Source organism: Bos javanicus, chromosome 15, assembly GCF_032452875.1.
Source record: "Bos javanicus breed banteng chromosome 15, ARS-OSU_banteng_1.0, whole genome shotgun sequence".
NCBI classification, from domain to species: domain Eukaryota; kingdom Metazoa; phylum Chordata; class Mammalia; order Artiodactyla; family Bovidae; genus Bos; species Bos javanicus.
In genome coordinates, this window is record NC_083882.1 from 53280894 (window position 1) to 53301123 (window position 20230).

General features: G+C 39.9%; 1 protein-coding gene across 8 annotated transcripts in view; it reads right to left on the bottom strand.

Annotated features, from left to right (window-relative positions):
• FAM168A (family with sequence similarity 168 member A) overlaps positions 1-19844 on the bottom strand; it is a 202367-nt gene extending 182523 nt beyond the window's left edge. For 3 of the 8 annotated variants that reach the window (XM_061380789.1, XM_061380781.1, XM_061380780.1), the window contains exon 1: positions 19754-19844. The gene's annotated coding sequence lies outside the window, so the exon portion shown is untranslated. Of the gene's footprint in view, positions 1-1779; positions 2122-19753 lie in introns of those variants that run through there. The other 5 variants (XM_061380788.1, XM_061380783.1, XM_061380785.1 and 2 more) reach the window with 4 other exon arrangements.
• Between the last annotated feature and the right edge of the window lie 386 nt (positions 19845-20230).

Here is a 20230-nt window from a genome sequence, read left to right on the forward strand (position 1 = left end):
TAGACCTCCATCTTAAAGCTTCCTTTGTGTTGGGCTGTAAACGCTCTGGAGGGTAAGAGGAGAATGGAGAATCAACTCTTCTCCACTGCCCCCAACTCAAAGATCCTGACTTCACAAGCAGAACTCACCAGTTACCCCTACATTTTCCTATGTTTTTCTCTCAGGAGGTCATTCCTGGGTTCACCCAGGAAGGAAGAATTTGAATTTAGCAAATCTACTTTATTCACTAAGAATCCTTTAGACAATTCTCCAATCCAAATAAACACAAACAGAAAAAACAATATGGCCCCCAATTTCCCTGGCTCCCACAGTACAAAGTACCTCCAGCTACAGCAATGAGAATTAACGAGAAAATACAAAAACATGGCATCAGTTCCTCCTATTATTAGGGGGGGAAAATCCCTTTACAATAACTGTTGGCATCATAAACCTTGAATCGCATTTTCAGACTTAAATGGGAAATCTGAGACACCATCTAATGGCTATCCTGGGCCAAATTGTATTATGGAATGGGGAAGACAGAAGTAATCTCTTCAGTGATAGCCCACTGAACTCCACAAATCTACCAATTTTGGGAATGGAAGGGAAAAAGTAGCACCACTAAGTATCTGCTATTTGCCCATCACTGTACACATTTTATTTCTATTCCTCACAACAACCCTCTGAGGAAGACCAGATATACCTTATTAAGGCTCAGAGAAAGTATATAACTTGCCCAAGGTCACACAACTACTAAATTAATATCTGAATTAAAGTTTCTCTGACTTTAAATTCTAAGCACTTTTAACCTTTGGTTTTTGCTTTCTTGCGCTACCTATTAGTAAAACCTAATAAAATAAACTCAAAAAAAATTCTAGAATATCAAGTTTAAATACTACACTGCAAGCCAGTCACAGGACAATGCAGATAAACTATGATGTCATCATACAATTCATTTTCAAAATTCTCCTTTAATCCTCCCAACAAATTTGTGTGGTATGATACTCTTCAACTTTATATCTGAGAAAACAGAGACTCAAAAAGATTTTACAATTTGCCCAGGGCAGCATGGGAACCAAAATCTAGAACTCTGACTACAAACTCATTGCACATGCAGTTTTATCACAACGTCAGACTTAAACATAGGCATAAAGAACTCAGAAATCTGTGGTGAAGTTCTTTGCTTATTTATGAAGAACATCTGTTTATAATTAATAGCATGTGGAACACTGGGCATGCAGGAGGGAAGGAAGAAATACCAGAGAGCCCTTTAGGGCCTCAAGTTGTCTAATCTAAACTTTCCTATTTCAAGAAAGCTCATTCAGTAAGAGGGAACACAAGGACTAGGTGACAGAAAAGCATTTTGGAGCTCTGAACACCTAAATGTACTCTGAGCCACCAACTGAAAGCTGGTCTGGTGCCTTTCAGGGACTAAAGACCAGCTGTGAGCCAGGAACCATGCAAGGCTCTTTCTAGGCACTGTTCTCCTCTTCCTTGTGGTCCTTTGGGCTGGTGCTAGAATCCCTAGATTACAGGTGAATAAACCAGGCTGAGAGAGAGAATGACTTCTCCAAAGTCACCCAACTAACACAGTGACAGAATGGGAGATCTAAATCCTGATTGCTACAACTTCAAAACCACTGTTTAATCTATAAGAATAATAGAAGTAAAAAGTAATAGAAGGCAGACCAATGTTTGTGTGGGTGACGGATCAGGGAGAGCAGGAGGAAGGGATTGCATAGGGGGTACCAGGAAACTTGTGGGAGGTGATTCCTCCCACAATTTGTGTGATATACTCACTATTTGAATTGCAGTGATGGTTTCACAGATGTTTACACATGCTAAAACTTAGCAAACTGTATTAAATTTGTGTAGTTTACTGTCTGTCAGCTTCACCTCAATAACCTGTTTAGGCAGGAAAAAAACACATTGTTCTTTTTACTAACCACTGACCACGACCCCAGGATATTTGCCCTTAAATTGCGTCTAATCACAGGAAAACCAGGCCAAACAGTTCTTTCTCTAACCAATTTAGTTCTGAGTTTATGTAAACTATTAGTAAAACATCACAGAAAGATAGTTTTAAATATCTAAGAGTCACAAACTACTTCCAAACACTCTATAGCACTTCAGAATGCATATTCCAACAAATAAAACATTAACTACAAAATGCAGTCTGATAAAAAGATAGAGTACTGGCATTGCACAAACCTGTATTGAAACACATCCTTGGTTCTTACAAGTGAATCTATTCAGGTTGCTAAATCTGTATTCAGCTTCTCATTTACAAAATGAAAGTGATAGTAACAATGCCACCATTTATTAATCTCGTACTATGTGTTTATGTACATAGTCAAAGCTATGGTTTTTCCAGTACGAATGTGAGAGTTGCACCAAAAAGAAGGCTGGGCGCCTAAGAACTGATGCTTTTGAACTGTGGTGTTGGAGAAGACTCTCAGGAGTCCCTTGGACAGCAAGGAGATCAAACCAGTCGATCCTAAAGGAAATAAACAATGAATATTCATTGGAGGACTGATGCTCAAGCTGAAGCTCCAATTGGAAAAGACCCTCATGCTAGGAAAGATGAAAGACTGAGAGCAGAAGAAGAGGGCAACAGAGGATGAGATGATTGGATGGCATCACCAACTTAACGGACATGAGTTTGAGCAAACTCCAGGAGATAGTGAAGGACAGGAAAGCCTGGAGTGTTGTAGTTCATAGGGGCACAAAGAGTCAGACACAACCAAGCAACAGAACAACAAATATGTGCCAAACACCAATCAAAGCACTTTATCTAATTATCTCATTTAATCTTGCCAGCAATTATATGCTGTAAATACCACTATATTCCCATCTCATAGATGAATGAAAAAAGTTACAGAAATAGCAAGTAACTGAGGTCATATAGTTAGTGAGTACAGAGCTGGGATTTAAACTCACCTTGCAATATTATTACTGAAAAGGAGTACGTCAAGGCTGTATACTGTCACCCTGCTTATTTAACTTATATGCAGAGTACATCATGAGAAACGCTGGGCTGGAGGAAGGACAAGCTGGAATCAAGATTGCCGGGCAAAATATCAATAACCTCAGATATGCAGATAACACCACCCTTATGGCAGAAAGTGAAGAAGAACTAAAGAGCCTCTTGATGAAAGTGAAAGAGGAGAGTGAAAAAGTTGGCTTAAAGCTCAACATTCAGAAAACTAAGATCATGGCATCCGGTCCCATCACTTCATGGCAAATAGATGGGGAAACAGTGGAAACAGTGTCAGACTTTATTTTTTTGGGCTCCAAAATCACTGCAGATGGTGACTGCAGCCATGAAATTAAAAGACGCTTACTCCTTGGAAGGAAAGTTATGACCAACCTAGACAGCATATTCAAAAGCAGAGACATTACTTTGTCAACAAAGGTCTGTCTAGTCAAGACTATGGTTTTTCCAGTGGTCATGTATGGATGTGACAGTTGGACTATAAAGAAAGCTGAGCACCGAAGAATTGATGCTTTTGAACTGTGGTATTGGAGAAGACTCTTGAGAGTCCCTTGGACTGCAAGGAGATCCAACCAGTCCATCCTAAAGGAGTTCAGTCCTCAGTGTTCATTGGTAGGACTGATGTTGAAGCTGAAACTCCAGTACTTTGGCCACCTGATGCAAAGAGCTGACTCAATGGCAAAGACTCTGATGCTGGGAGGGATTGGGGGCAGGAGGAGAAGGGAACGACAGAGGATGAGATGGTTGGATGGCATCATCGACTCAATGGACATGGGTTTGGGTGGACTCCGGGAGTTGGTGAGGGACAGGAAGGCCTGGCGTGCTGCAATTCATGGGGTCGCAAAGAGTCGGACACAACTGAGCGACTGAACTGAACTGCAATATTATTCTGAAGAATGAACTTGAAGAAAGAAGTAAAATACAATCTTTTATGTGTTAGTCGCTTAGTCATGTCCCACTCTTTGCAACCCCATGGACTGCAATCCATCAGGCTCCTCTGTCCATGGTATTTCCCAAGCAAGAACACTGGAGTCGGTTGCCATTTCCTTCTCCAGGGGATCTTCCTGACCCAGAGAGTAAACCCAGGTCTTTTGCATTGGCAGGCAGGTTTTTACCACTAGCACCACCTAGTACGTTCTCTCTATTCTTCAAGCAAGTTTCACTAAATGAAGTGTCTCATATTGAAAGATAAGAAAGTTTATTTTAATATTCTACAAATTAAACTTTTAACTGACTATGGCTAATAGTATGCACTTTACCCAACTTACCCCTAATTCTCAGTCTGCAAATTAACTATTACTTTTCTCTGTTTTATTGATCAGGAAAATGTAATTCTGAAATGTTAAGTAATCTTTTTAACAGCAGCACAGATATAAGTCTTCTGACAAGCAATGGCGCTCTTTCCAGTTTGGCTTATTGCCATCCAAGCCACTCAGAACTACACACAGTACATTTTCAGAGACCACTCCTTAAGCATCTTAAGCAATATCTTTCATAACAGCACAGAACCAAAGTTTCATGGATTCTGAGCTTAAAACTCTTCACTCTAAATCATGATGCTTACAGTGTTAACACTTTATAATTAATATCTATGCACTAATATACCCAGTCTTTTTTTTTCTCATTTCTGGTCTGAGTAAGAAAACTTATGCTCCAATCTGTCAAAATGAAAAACAAAAACCAGGATGTAATATTTGTTTAGCACATTTACGAAACTCTTTCACATATATTAAATATTCACAACTTTCAAAAACAGACAGACATGATTATCCTCACTTCAGAGGAGGAAAAAAGTGAGATTCAGAGTGCTTAAACAACTTGCCCCAAGTCAGACAGCTCATAAGTGACTATGCTGGGGTTCAAATCCAGATTTTGAGCATACATCCAGAATCTTCCACACACAAAGACCTTATTCTCTTTTAGAAATAAGCTCAGGTGTCTATTCCTCCAGGAACTCTTCCCTGAAAAAGGCATTAACACCTCCCTCTCCGCTACTTATTTTACAGCTTGTACAACACACTCATCTGAAATTGTGTATAGTTTTTCTCTTGCACCTAGGAGCTCCTTACAGACAGAGACCACATCTTACTCAGCTTTGTGTATCATCAGAACCTACCTAGCATAGAGCCTGATATTCATAGTAACTAAATGAATGCAGGCAAAAATGATTGTTTTTGTGTGCTAATAAGACTCTAAACAAAATATTTTTTGGAAGCCATAATTTAAATCACCTGTCAGGAACTGTTAAGTTCTTAATAAGTCTTAAAACCCCTCCACTTGTTAAAGTTTCAGTCATCCCACCACCATAAGAGATAAGTCAAATCCTGTATGTAGGCTCAAAAAAATCAAACGCACAACCGGAGTACTTGTGGTTTAGTTTTGGAGCATTCATCTTATGTTACCTAAAAGTTAAAATTGACCAAAAAATTAATAAAGAGGAAAACTTGCAAGCAGAGAAAAGAACTAAGAGTTTAAAAAGCAATCATAAGATCCCAGCTTTTCCATTTACCAATGTGATTTCATTCATTCCAAGTGAGATTCAGGACCTGTCACAAATCAAGTTCTTTATGAAGATCTACATGTCTACTGTATGGGCAAAAAATAGAGGATGAGTGCAAGCTGAAGTGTAATGAAGAAAACATAAGGCAAGGTTCAATGGCCACAAAAAAAAAAACCATTCTACTAAAACAGCCTAGAATAACATGGGTTGGGAAGTTACAATGCTAACACATCAGCCTGAAACTATGGATTCACAAATAAGACATTACCAATGCCTACTCTGTGTAAGGTCGAAGAATAAGTTCTAGAGAATAAAAGGATAATTACATACAATCCTTGCTCACTGCAAAGTAGAGGAGACCAATAAATAATAAATGGATAATTACAACCCAGCGATGAGGCAACCCAGAGATGGGGCACCCAATCCCAACCCAGGAAAGTCAAGGAAAGCTTTCTGGACAAGGTTAGTTCCTAGGCTGAATCCTAAAGGCTGAACAGGAGTTAGACCAATTAAAAGTTAAAAGGAAACATCCAGGCCCAAAGAGAAGCATGCGTAAAGACATTAAAGCAAAAAGGATGGCAGGTCTGGAGAACTGCAAACACCCAACAATGTACACTTCATTAGAACTAGAGGTAAAATGTGCAAGCTGGGAGGAGAGACAAACAATGAATGACACTGGAGAGAGTTAAGGGGAGAACACTGAGCCTAGTCTCTTACTAAAAACACCATACCAGAGCTCCATCTGGGGCTCCCTGGCGGCTCAGCTTCCCTGGTGCCCCGCTGGCAATGCAGCAGACTCCGGTTCCATCCCTAGTTTGGGAAGATCCCCCGGAAAAGGAAATGGCAACCCACTCCAGTATTCTTGCCTGAGAAATCCCATGGACAGAGGAGCCTGGCAGGCTATACAGTCCATGGTGTCACAAAAGTAGGACACAACTTAATGACTAAACCACCAAGAGAACCCCATCTAGGAGACAGAATACCTACATCGACATGTGATTGAAGGGCAGGCTGGCTTTCAGATATGCTCATTTAGAATGGATAGTTGGTTTTCTCCTCCATAATTCCACAGCCTGATCAAAATGTACTGTCAACTATACTTTAAAAAAAAAGTGCTGTCAAAAACATAAGTCTCAAAAGTATGGATAATATTACCACCAACAAAAATAAAGGCAGAAAAATTCAAAGAACACTCTTTCTTTGGTTCTGGGGCAGAGTACTATGGAGAAATACTTGATCCCCTCAGTAATGAGTAGTATACTTAGAAAAAAATTTAGAAAGGGGCATCTCTCACATTCACTGACATTTTTAATTTAGAAAGAACTATCAACATCAGTGAATTTTCCAGAACAATTCAAACCGTTTCAACTAGACCAAAAAGTTTTAAAAAGTTGATGGAGAGCCAAAGGTCATACTATACCTGCATTGGTTCATGAATAAATCAAGGCACACAACCAAAATATCAGACCTTTGCTGCCAGGAAGACCAAGCAAACTACAATCAGAAAACAAATCCCCAAATACAAAAACCAATAAATTCAGTGCTTTATTTCTCTAACAAAAATGTTTTAGAAGCCAAAATACTGTTCCTTCTTAACATGCTAAAAATCATATTAAATTCATGCTTCATTCTAGAAGGATAATAGCTCTTATTTATTGACAGTAGTATATACCAAGCACTGTGGTCATTTCTTTACATGAACTGTCTCATTTGATCCTCAAAACTACCTCGGAATTATGTACTACTATTGCTGCCCTTCCCTTTTTAAAGATTTTTAAAAATGAGGTACAGAAAAGTAAAGTAACTTACACAGGTTTCAAAGGTGTTAAGGGAGAAATCAGAGGCAACATAGATGTATTATCTATTCCTGAGGAAATCACTGACAATCTAATGAAAACTCATCCCATTAGATTTTCTCAATTCCTAAATTTCCAAATTATTTAAACAGTTTGATAGTCTATCATTAAGAAGATTGACCCTTTCCCCACAACAACAAATGGTGACCAGACTCTTACCATGCCAATCTACACACAGCCCAGAGGGGATGGGTTATACCCTACTCTGTAAAAACTGGTTCACTTATTTAGCACCAGGTCAAGTATTCAACAGAAACTTACTAAACCCTACTAGGTTCCAGATATCAAGTATTCAGAAATAATCAGTGAGACACTGTCCTTGGACAATAGCACAGAATTTAGTAAAGACCACTCACAGGCTTTGGAGGTAGAAAAGTCTGGGGATAAATCCCACCCTAGTCACTGGCTAGTGGGCCTGAGTAGGCTCTACATCTCTGAGCCAAAGCTTTCTCATGTGCAAAATAAAACAATTATGGCCACCCTACAGGAGAACTGTATATTTAAATATGTTACCATACTTAAACAGCCCAGCACAAAGTAGGCACACAGTGAAAGTTAATTCTCCTTCCCCTAAGGTTCCAGGCTGTATGGGGATGCTGGCGGAAAGGTAAAATAATGCTCAGTACCATAACTTGTTTAGCCTACCCTCCTCCATCCACTTCTGCCCAATCACAGTGAAAAACCAGTCATTACACAATAAGATCACTTGATCATGACTTCATCTGCATCGTTCTCTTTTACTGCAAATGCTCCTGGTTAAGGGTAGGAAGACAGAGGATCACTTTTATACACAGCTATGCACAGTTCACTAAAAGCCACTTCACACCTTTCTTTCAACACAAATAGTAAAGAATAAGGATCAAGCCCAATGATTTTCTAACATACTGATAAAGTTGTAAAACTGCTCAACTCTGAAGTGTTTTGGTTCTACTAAGCAAAGGAAAGGGCTTCCCTGGTGGCTCAGAAGGTAAAGAATCTGCCTGCAATGCAGGAAACTGGGGTTCAATCCCTGGGTTGGGAAGATCCCCTGAAGAAGGAAATGGCAACTCACTCTAGTATTCTTGCCTGGAAAATCCCATGGATGGAGGAGTCTGGTGGGCTACAGTCCATGGGATCACAAACAGTCAGACACAACTGAGCGACTAACACTTGAAGCGAAGGAAAAAACAGTTATATTCATGCTAGCTTTCAAAGCAGTATTTTTAATAAAGTTTTAACAAATCGCTCAGTCATGTCCGATTCTTTGCAACCCCATGGACTGTAGCCCACCAGGCTCCTCTGTTCATGGAATTTTCCAGGCAAGAATACTGGAGTGGATAGCCATTCCTTTCTCCAGGGGATCTTCCTGATCCAGGGATCAAACCCAAGTCTCCTGCATTGCAGGCAGATTCTTTACCCTCTGAGCCAGGGAAGCCCCTTTCACTAAGAAATCTACCTATTTCTCCAATAAGAAATAAGTAAAGCCTGGAAACATAATTATACTAATAAAACTATCCCATCTTGAATTGAAGTAAGGCAGTGACATTAAATCGTGACACTGTCATTGCATTCTTTAGAGCCAATGCCAAAAAAAAACTATTTTGAGGCCTTGCTGAAGCCACAAAAGTTATGAATCCTATTAAATCTCATTCCTTACCTATAAATATTTCTACATAACAAAGTACAAGAGTTTTCTCAAGAAAAAACACTAAGGCACTTATGCAATTGAGTTGCAAGCTGAATTACCTGTCCCCCCCCTTTTTTTTTTCATGAAACACCATTTTAACTTAAAAAAACAACTGCCAGACAAACTGATTATTCAGACTTGGATGTTTGGCAGACATTTTTTCAAAAATGAACAATGTGAGACTGTCACTTCAAGGAAAACAACTGTCAGTATTTGTTGCCAATGACAAAATTTGAGCTTTCAAGCAAAAATTAGAGAAGTCTTGTCTGATAGAATTGGTGGAGATATTAACAAATGTAATATCTGACACTGTATGATAAAATATGTCAACATTTTTACAAGATCTGCATAACTCAATGAGCCAATATTTTCCAGATGACCAAAGCACGGTGACACAAAATTATGCATGAATAGAAAACCCATTCAAAAGTACAAAACAGACCAGCAGACTTTAGTATAATAGAGTATGAAAGGCTCACTGTATAGCTTCAGGGTCCATAAAATAATGGACCTCTAAAGAAACTACCAGTTGACAAGTTTCAGTGTAATATTATTAAAAAAAAAAAAAAAAGGATATCCATCAATTACCTAAAAAGTCAACCAAGGGAATTCCCTGGAAGTCCAGAGGTTAGGACTCCATGCTCCCACTACCTGAGGGTCTAGGTTCAATCCCTGATCAGGGAACTAGGATCCCTCAAGTCTTGTGGTACAGCCAAAAAAAGTCAATTAAAACATTCCTCCCTTTTCTAGCCACATATATATGGGACTGGAGAAAGAAATGGCAACCCACTCCAGTATTCTTGCCTGGAAAACCCTACGGACAGAGGAGCCTGGTGGGCTATAGTCCACAGGGTCACAAAGAGTCGGACACGACCTAGCATGCACACGCACTCATATATGGGGCAGGATATGCTTTATATACCATAAACAAAACAACCAGCTGCAACAGATTGAATGTAGAAGCAGATATATGTCCAGTCAGACAGTGAAAAGCTTTGGAAAAATTGTAAATAATATCCTTCTATTTGGGGGTAATAATATAGCTATTTTCATTAAAATATGCTATATTTAATAGGTTTATTATTTTTAAATGCACAGTTTTGATTTTTAAAACAGCAAATATTGGTAGATGCAACCCACAAACAAAAGTTCTTAGGGGTCTTCAAAAGCAAGAGTGAAGACACCAAAAGGTTTGAGAACTATTGCTATACAGCAGCAGAGAAGGCAATGGCACCCCACTCCAGTACTCTTGCCTGGAAAATCACATGGATGGAGGAGCCTGGTAGGCTGCAGTCCATGGGGTCACTAGGAGTCGGACACGACTAAGCAACTTCACTTTTACTTTTCACTTTCATGCACTGGAGAAGGAAATGGCAACCCACTCCAATGTTCTTGCCTTGAGAATCCCAGGGACGGGGGAGCCTGGTGGGCTGCCGTCTATGGGGTCGCAGAGTCAGACATGACTGAAGTGACTTGGCAGCAGTAGCAGCTATATAGCAGTGAGAAGGACAAATTATTGCTACATTGTTATTGTTGTTTAGTTGCTAAATCTGGTCCAATTCTTTGCCACCCCATGGACTGTAGCCTGCCAGGCCTCTCTGTCCATGGGATTTCCCAGGCAAGAATACTGGAGCAGATTGTTATTTCCTTCTCCAGGGGATCTTCCCAACCTAGGGATCAAAAACAAATCTCCTGCATTGGCAGGTGGATTCTGAGCCACCGGGGAAGGCCACTGCTAAATGCAAGAACATAAATGAATCTCACAAAGTTGAGTGCAAAAAGCCAGTCATACGTTATAAAAATTCATAAAGAGGCAAAAAATAATCTATGGTATTGGAAGTTAGAATATTCATTACCCAACCAGGGACTGAACCTGGGCCACAGCAGTGAAAGAACCAAGTCCCAACCACTGACCCACCAGGAATTCCCAAATTTCTTGATCTGAATGCTGTTTACATTTTTTGTGCACTTTTTCTTCATATGTTATATATACAGCAATACAATTTCTTTTTAATTTATATTTTCTTAAAAAAAAATACACCCATACACATACCTGCTTTAGACTCACCTGAAGAAGTTTTATTAGCACTGGTCAGAGTAGAACTAGCACAGTTTTTTAAAACAGATCTTCAGGGAAGTTGAATGTGTAGCCAAGCTACTACTCATTTAAGTAGGTTGAAAAATATTGATCTAAGAATTTAAAACAAGGGAGCTTTATATACAGTACAGTAAAAAGAATAAGGGCTTTGGACTAAGGTGGATCAGATTTTTAATACAAGCTTCTCTTCTCTTACTATATAACCAAATGCAAGCTACTTAGTCCCCGCAGGTCTCAGTTTCTTCAGCTTCCTCTTCTATAGAATGGGCGCAATACCCTAAAATGGGTAAATATTAGGATTAAATTATATACTCAGAGACAGTAAGCACCCAGCATACTCCCTACCACAGATATTCAAATATTAAGCCCTTTTCATCTTTTCACACTCATCTCCTACTAGTCCTATGTCTTGATTTCTTAATCCTTAAAATGAAAATAATGCTACATGACTAACCTGTGCACTGCAGATCAAATAAAGTATAATTATATTTGCAGAAATATAAGTAATGCAACTATACATATATATATATATATGCATATATATACACACACATACATACAGATAGGGTTTTTGCTATCAATTCAAAATAAAAGAGAGAGACAACACATTAGAAAACTAAGACAGAGAGTTCCCTGGTGACCTAGTGGTTAGGATTCCAGGCTTTCACAGCCAAGGATCAGGTTCAATCTCTGGTGGCAGAACTGAAATCCAACAAGCCACATGGTACAGCTAAAAAACAGAAACAAAAACATGATACCTTAAAAAAAAAAAAAGAAGAAAAGAAAACTAGGATATGTATAAAAAGTTACAACACAGAGACTAGAAAATGAGCATCAGCAGAAACTATCAAGCTTGAAGGACATGATCAGAAGCCAAATCAAGATTATAATCTCTAGTCAGCCAGGGATTGAACCTTCTGTGAAAAATAGATCACCCTAGGGTTCCTTCAAAATGTCTGCATCTAAGAAACAACACAATTTATATCATCATAAAAACAGACATATTCTGAAAGGCACATCCAGACACCTGCATAAACTGAGAAAGGTGGGGAAGTTGTACTGGAATTTTACAAACCAAGGTGTTTTCAAAGCATCTTTATACAGAAATCGATGGCCCATTTAACAAAATGTCAAACTTTTAGATGAACAGAATACTTTGACAAAAAAGACTCTGTACAATTATTTTTCATACTAAAACGCATAATTGCCTAAAGGAACTAAATTTTATAATAAACAAAACATGAAAATTGAGCTCACTTTAGTCTCTAAGCTCTTCAATATTCTACAACTTTAAGGGACTTCCCTGGCAGTCCAGTGGCTAAAACTCTGTACTTCCACTGCAGGAGGCACAGGTTCTAACCCTGGTCAGGGAACTAAGATCCTGCATGCCATGTGGTAGGGCCAAAAAAATAAAAATTTTACAACTTTTAAGCCTGATTTCTGATAACATACCAGGGATTGTCAAGCTATGGCACACCCACAGCCTGTTTTTGTACAGCCTATTAACTAAGAATGAAACATAGGAGGAGGGAAGAAGGGAGATGTGGAGAGGAAAGAGAAGGAGGAGAAAAAAATAACAGAGACTGTATGTGGCCCACAAAGCCTAAAATATTTTATAGAAGCATTTGCTAACCACTGAGCACATCTTGCTGTCTTCCACTTTTGAAACCTGTGTTATATATCATTATTACCAAAGCCTTTATCAATCCAATTAAGTTCTAAATTACACTGTAAATAAATAAAAATTTACATCTGGAAAAACACCTATCATCTTACTCATTAGAATATCATATTATTGGTTTGTCATCTCTTCTATGTTCAGTTCAAAAATTAATCATTCACTACTTACAAGGCACCCTCCAGGAGCAAGGACTATAAAGATGACTAGAACACAGTCCCTGCTCCCAAGAAACTTACAGTTAAGTGAAGGGGCAGACAGAAACAGTCAATTTTCCTGAAACAGCCCAAGTACTGTAACAGGGGCACACACTGGGTGCTCCTTGTGAACTTATGACAAACTTTAAGGATGCTGAAAGAACCCAGAGGGATGAATAAAAGGAGAAACAGCATGAGCAAAGGTGTAAAACTGTAAAACATCTGTATAAACTACATACTGCTCAGTGTTACCAGTGAAGTACATCGGGACAGGTCATAACAGAAGGCATAATATGTCATGCTAAGGAGCTTAGACTTCAGAGCCAATGAAGGGACTGAAGCAAGGGAGTGATGTGGACATTCTGCTGCTGAGAGGAAGACAGGTTTACTATTGCACATGGATGATACAAAAACAAGTTAGGAGGCTACTGTCCTTGTACAGGCAAGATTAAGAGCTGAACTAAGGTGACAGTAGTAAAGGGGAGATGAATTTCAGGAATATTTAGGAGGATTTATTTGGGGCTACAGGATAAGGGACAAGAAAAGACTAATAGCACAGATTCATATCTTGAATGGCTGGATGGACAGCAGTGCCTTTAAGTTAACAAAACTACAGGAAGGGATGATTTTAACTTTTAGGGGAGATAAAAAGGGAGAAGTCAGAAGTAGATGGGGAAAATGAGTTCTGTTTTGGACCTACTGAATTTAAGGATCATCAAAATGTAGGCTGTCAATAGCAAGTGAGATATACAAGTCGAGATCAGGAAAGATGTTTGAGCTGGAGACAGAAATTTTGACAGTCATCAGCATACGATAGCAGTTAAAGCCAATAGAGTGGGCAAGACTACTCAAAGAAAGAATCTTAAAAAGTCCAGTGAGCCAAGATCCATGGGGTTGCAAAGAGTCAAACACGACTGAGCAACTTTCACTTTACATGCTAGAAAGCTGTACTATTACACATTGCAGGCAGATTCTTTACCATCTGAGCCACCAAGGAAGCACCTCTCATCTCATATAATCCATTAAATAACCCAACAACTGAATATTATCTTTTACATATGCACAAATGATCCATCTCACTGTACTCTATCTCTGTAATAAGTTACAGGTAGAAAACTAAGAGGGAAACGACTGTATTTGTCAGGATAGCGGAAAACATACATTGCACACCACATTCTCCACTTCAAAAAGTCTCAACTGTTCCATTTTGAGCAAGCCAGCAGTTAACGTAGAACCAGGTCCCATAAACTCACTAGGAGAAAGGTCTCTAACAGCCTCTCTGTCCCACTGTATCTAACAATCTTCAAGTTTTAAGGGAGAAACTGTGAACTGCTCTTCATGTACTCCTCCTCCACTAGGAGAAGAACCCTTCAGAAAGGCAGTAAACCAAATTTGACAAGCTTTTCACCTCTGTGTGGGTGCCTGATTTCAGTTTTGTAAACTAGAGGGGAAAAAAAAAAATTAACATTTATATTATCCTTCACAGTTTAAAGAGTATTTTCACATTTATTATCTCATTTGAGACCCATTTTACAGGTGAGTAAACTGAAGCTCCAACTGATTACTAATGAATTTGGATTTCACATCTCTTAGACAAAAAATTCTTGGTATTTAGGCTGCTTAGGTTGCTAAGCTTCTGATATGTATAAGGATTTCCTATTCATGGTATGCTCTGTACATCAGATGACAGACCTTCCTGTACAATCAGGTGAGGACCAATGTACCAGGCTGCCTTTTTGCAAAAAGATGCACAAAAATTCGGATCAGAGGAGAGTTAAGTGACTTGCAAAAACATGACATGATGTTCTAAGTCGGTATTACAAAGAATCAGTATGTAGTAAATCTAAGATGCTGTTCTTTCACAGCTCACAAAGGTTGCTACTACCCACTCCCATTCCTATTTCCAAGTTTGACTGACCCATATCTGGATAATCCATAAATGTAAACTGGTTTCTCTTGCCATCTAGACTACCCATATAGGTATGTGTGTGCATATTTACAGGAAGTTACTGAAGAATATACATTTTTAAATATGTATATATAATATACATGGGCTTCCCTGGTGGCTCAGATGGTAAAGACTCCACCTGCAATGCGAGAGACCCAGGTTCCATCCCTGAGTTGGGAAGATCCCCTGTAGGAGGACATGACAACCCACTCCAGAATTCCTGCAAGAATCCCACAGACAGAGAAGCCTGGCGGGCTACAGTCGATGGGGTCACAAAGAGTTGGACACAACTGAGCAACTAAGCACATATAATATACATACAAAGAAGAAATGCTGCTGAGTAAAGGGACTACAGACAATAATTTTGCTTCCTTTTACTTTTTTATAACTTCCAATTTCTATCATGAGCATGTTATTTTAATTAATGGTGGAAGAAATAAAGCTCTTTTAAAATTAACAAATAAGGATAATAAATAAGAATAAAGCAAGCTACAGAAAAATACTTACACATTTTTCTATTTATATAAAGTTGTAAAGGTATAAAATATACTGTTTAGGATACATATTTGTTTCGTAAAATTATTTTTAAAAGGGAATGATTCACACAAAATTCAGGAAAGTGGTAGTTACTTCTGAGGGAGAAGGAAGGAAAGGAATCAATCATAAGAAGCTTTAAAGATACTAAAAATCTCCTTTTAAGCTGAGTAGCAAAAACTGAGGCCTTCAATTTGCTATCAGTCTTTAAATTGAAGATTTATATTACACAAACTTTTATACATATGATTTATTTCACAATTTGAAAAGAAGATATAAATAGGATTGAAGAACAAGAACTTCAGGTCTAAAACCCAAACTCTTCCACTTACAGTATAATCTTAAGTATTAAGACCAGTTTTTACTCTTCTCAGAGCAGTTTTTCTTATTTTATATGAGAAAGCTAACACTTAACATATGTTTAGTACTTTACTGTTTAAAGTTCCTAGACTATAGAACCAATATGCAAACATGTATATGTAGATAAACTGAGATAATAATACAAAGTAATACCTCCTTAATAAATAATAGAACATAAATAACATAAATAACTAAGAACTCAATGGTAGGACACAAGAGGCTATTCACATTCTAGTCTTTTCCTGTCTAATAATAATAGCAACAACTAATACTTTTTAATGTGTACTATATAACACACTGTATTAAATGCTTTCCATGGATTAGTTTAATTCTCCAGACAACCTGTGAGATTAGTCCTCTTATGCCCATTTTACAGATGAGACCATTGTGCCCAAGGTCACACTGCTAGTAAATGGTGGACAGACTTCAGAATCCACACTCTTGACCACCATATTAGTTTTACCTCACTTTTCTAACTTTTTTTTTTTTTTTTAACTGCACCTTGCAGCATTCAGGATCTTAGCTCCCTGACCAGGGATCAAACTCATGTCCCCTGCATTGCGAGTGTGGAGTCTTAACCACTGGACCACCAGGGAAGTCCCTTCTCACCACATTTAAATCATCTATGTCTCCTATGACACTGAAAGCTCCTTGACAACTGTTTTTTTGTTCATTTTCATTTGCCCCTGGCACTTAGCAGGCAATAAGTAAATAAATAGTGAACAAATATTTCACATATGTGCAATGTTTTCAGGACATAAAGTTATTTCAGGACATGAACTGATTTGTTCCCCTAGACAGCCTTCTGAAGTGTTAGTTTTTTAAATTTTTACCATTTTTAATTATATTTAATTGTAAAATTTAGTGGCAGTAAGTACATTCACAATGTTGTTTAAACATTACCACTAAGATAAAAAGTTTTTAATAACTTTACTGAAATTATTCAGCTATCAAGTGGTAGAAAGGGAATTTGAAACCAAGACTCTCAACCTCTTAATTCACAAGCTATTCATTCAACCAGTGTACCTGTACACCAATACCTCCACTGCTCCTCTTGCTACCAGAATATTGGAAGAATCAAATGAGGTAAAGATACTAAAACACTTTATATACATTTCTACTGAACAGGTGAACACAGTTATGATAAAAAAAAAAAATCCACCAAGACATTTCTCCCAAGTGATTATTTTCCATTTTGAGCTCTCAAAAGCTACAGCTTTAATATAAATGTCCCACCTCTATATCAAGCCTGCAGATGCACAAAAGCAATGGCTGGACCCCAGAGTAAAGTTATGAGGAGAAACGCTTGCATTAGTTAGATTACACTCTCATCAAATTACCAGTAACTGCTCAAACCTGATTTTCATTGTAACACAGAAAGCTTCCTCATAACAAAACACTTTCAATTCCAACGATTAAGTCCAACCTTCAATCATTCTGTCCATTTCAGAACAACAAAAAAAGATTCTTTATATTGGGTATTTTTATGTGCTCAATTGTGAAAGCCAAGGAAAATGGTTTGTTTACGAGCTAAACTCTGAAGCTTGAACCAAAAACTAGAATTATTTTGATCCCATTGGTGCCAATTTTATCTTTACATCTCTCCCCATTTTCTCCTCAGTCTGAGCACTAATCAACAGCCACTTCATGTTTAACATATCATAGTTAATGCAATTAAGTCCAGAAAACCATTTCCCTAAAGATGTTTCCTCCATTAACATCCCTCTCTACCTTCCAACATCACTATTCTGCCATAAGAATGAGCATATCATTAAGTTTTAAATAAAATCTCTGATGAATAGATGGATGTATTATTTTTGTAGTTAATGCAATACGCTTATATCTCCTAATAAATAAAATAAAAATGATTCTATGTTTTTATCTACATCTGACAGAATTCTAACCACCTGAATTCCTTTGGAAGAAAATTCAATCTATAGAAATACAATCCAATTATTTTAAATCTTATCAAGTAATGTCAAAAGAGAATCAAATGAAAAACTCCATCAATAGCAAACCATCTCACCAATGAATATTTATGACTTTTCCATATTTCCTGTCTTCTGTTTACATAAAGCAGTAGTGCCAAGATTCATCTCAGGATTATTAGCCTGCAATACAATGATGGGCCTAATTGCCTTGCAAACAAGGACACCAATAAATGGAGTCTTCAAGCAATCAATTTTAAAAGGCGGGGAAAAAAAGGCATAAGCTCTTTCTGAATACACGCACGTTGCCTGACTAGGAAATAAATTCAGCCTATATTTTTCAGTCTCATTCATCAGTTCTCAAGCAAGGAATGTTCCCTTAACTACTTAAGCTCATCAAATCTATTTAATACCAAATTTCAGGACTAATTTTTAAAACACACCTTGGACAGAAAGAGACATCAAACAGAAAGGTATCTATCACATTCCAGTTTCATCTTCTTCACCTTTAGTTATGACAGTGGGTTCTCCCCTCAACTTTCTTTTTAAAATACATGAATAATAGAAGATACCTTCCCTCCTCAATTCTACCTTGACTGAAGCCCCACTCATCTTTACCCTTTGTGATGGTTTACTTCCACATGATACTAATACAAATGAAACAAAGTAACAGCTTAAGAAGTCCTCTAGAAACCAGTCTTTAATGTACCTTCTCTGTCCCCTGCAAAGTCCCCCAACCATAGCCTCCAAAGCTGTCCATTTAAGTCCACTCCCAACCCTCTCCTGTCTCTTGGAGGCCATCCCAATCCTTCCTCTCCAGAATCATCCAATCAACCTCCTCCCAATATTGCTTACTGCCCCTCTCCATCCTCCCTGCCCACTCCATACCAATAGCCCCAGGTTTCCCACTCCTTAATTAGCCCCATCTAGCAGCAGCTACCTCACTATCATCACCCACCTCTCCGGTCCTCCTAGTTCATCTCATACATTCTTTCTCCCAAACAGCCTCGGCCACCTTGGCCAAGGGACATCTTCTTCAAGATACCATCCCCCAACCTTGCTCACCACCTGCCACTATTCTTTTGGTGAGTCCGGCCCGGAAGCATCTTCTCTGCCCTCCGCCTCCATCCTGTACACAGGGAGCCACCAGCAGTTCTAACATCACTCTAAATGCCATCCCGCTGTGTTTCCACCCCACCCCACCCCCAATTTCGATCCCTGTTTGCCCATTTGGGGCCTAACTTCTACTAATTTACCCCGTCCTGCCAGCTCCCTCACACTCCCCTCATTAAAAGTCCCACCCCCCACCAGGTCCTATTACAACTTCCATAAGCACTCCCCAGGAAAACCCCAAATTCTACCTCCTCTGCTCGCCTAACCCACGCTATTCCTTAAGTCTCAACAAATTCCACCACCCCAGATGGCAAGCGCCCACTTCAAGCTCAGGTCTCAACCCATGCCAAAACCCCTCACCCCCAGCTCCTACCTCCTCTATCAGCCTGAGGAAGGTCCACGCCACACTCCAGAATTAACCACCCCCCAGGGTCCTATCCAACTCTGCAGTCGCACTTTCTATTGAAATCAACCCCTTAGCTCGCAACCCGGCCCAGATCCCAAGCTGTCAGTTGCTCCAGGCCAACCCCAAATCCACCATCCTCATTCAGTCCCCTCCCCCATTAGAAGCCATCCCACTCCAGTTTCACCATCCATTTCGCCCAAAACCATCCAAATTCCATCCCAACCCTACAATCCCATACTCCTGTCCCAGGTCGTTTCCATTAAAAGTCCCCTTGCTTCGTCGCTCCCCCCGCAACCTGCTAGTGTCCCACCCTCACCCCACCCCCAGCCCGCGCCTGGACAAGTCTCCCTTGCCAGCCCGCCGTTCCATCGCGACCTTAACCCCCTTCCCCCAACCCGTGAGGGGGTCCGCAGCCCCCATTCTCATTCTCCCCAGTACCACCGGCCCAGGCTCAGCGAGAGCGGAGCGGCGTAGGGTGGGGGTGTATCTCCTCACCGGCGAGCCGCTGCAGGCGAAAACGGCGGCGGCGGCAGCTGAGGCGGCGATGCCCTTGTCTTCTCTGAAGGCTACAGAGGCGACGCTCTCGCTCCGTCGCCCGTGTCCAGTAAGGTGGCGGATGGCGCGCAGGGACCAGGAGCCGCCTCCTCCTCAGCGACTCGGCTCTGAATCCTCTGCAGTAGCCGCCGAGGAGCCCGACGGGTGGGGGCAGGGGACGCTGGGCTGCGGGCGAGGGAGGAGGAGGCTGAGGGAAGGGGCGGGGGGCCGCTGAGAAGGGAGGGGAAGGAGGAGCCGGCGAAGCGCCGCGACACGTCCCACAGCCTCAGCTCAACGGGACCACAACTCCCGGCATGCCCCGTTCCGCCCGGCGCGTCGCCTGCGCCTCCGACCGTACGTCCGAAGCGGAGGGACCGCTCCCTCCTCGGTCACAGACAATGGAGTAAAGCCAACCACCCGCGGGCAGCTTTTGTAGAC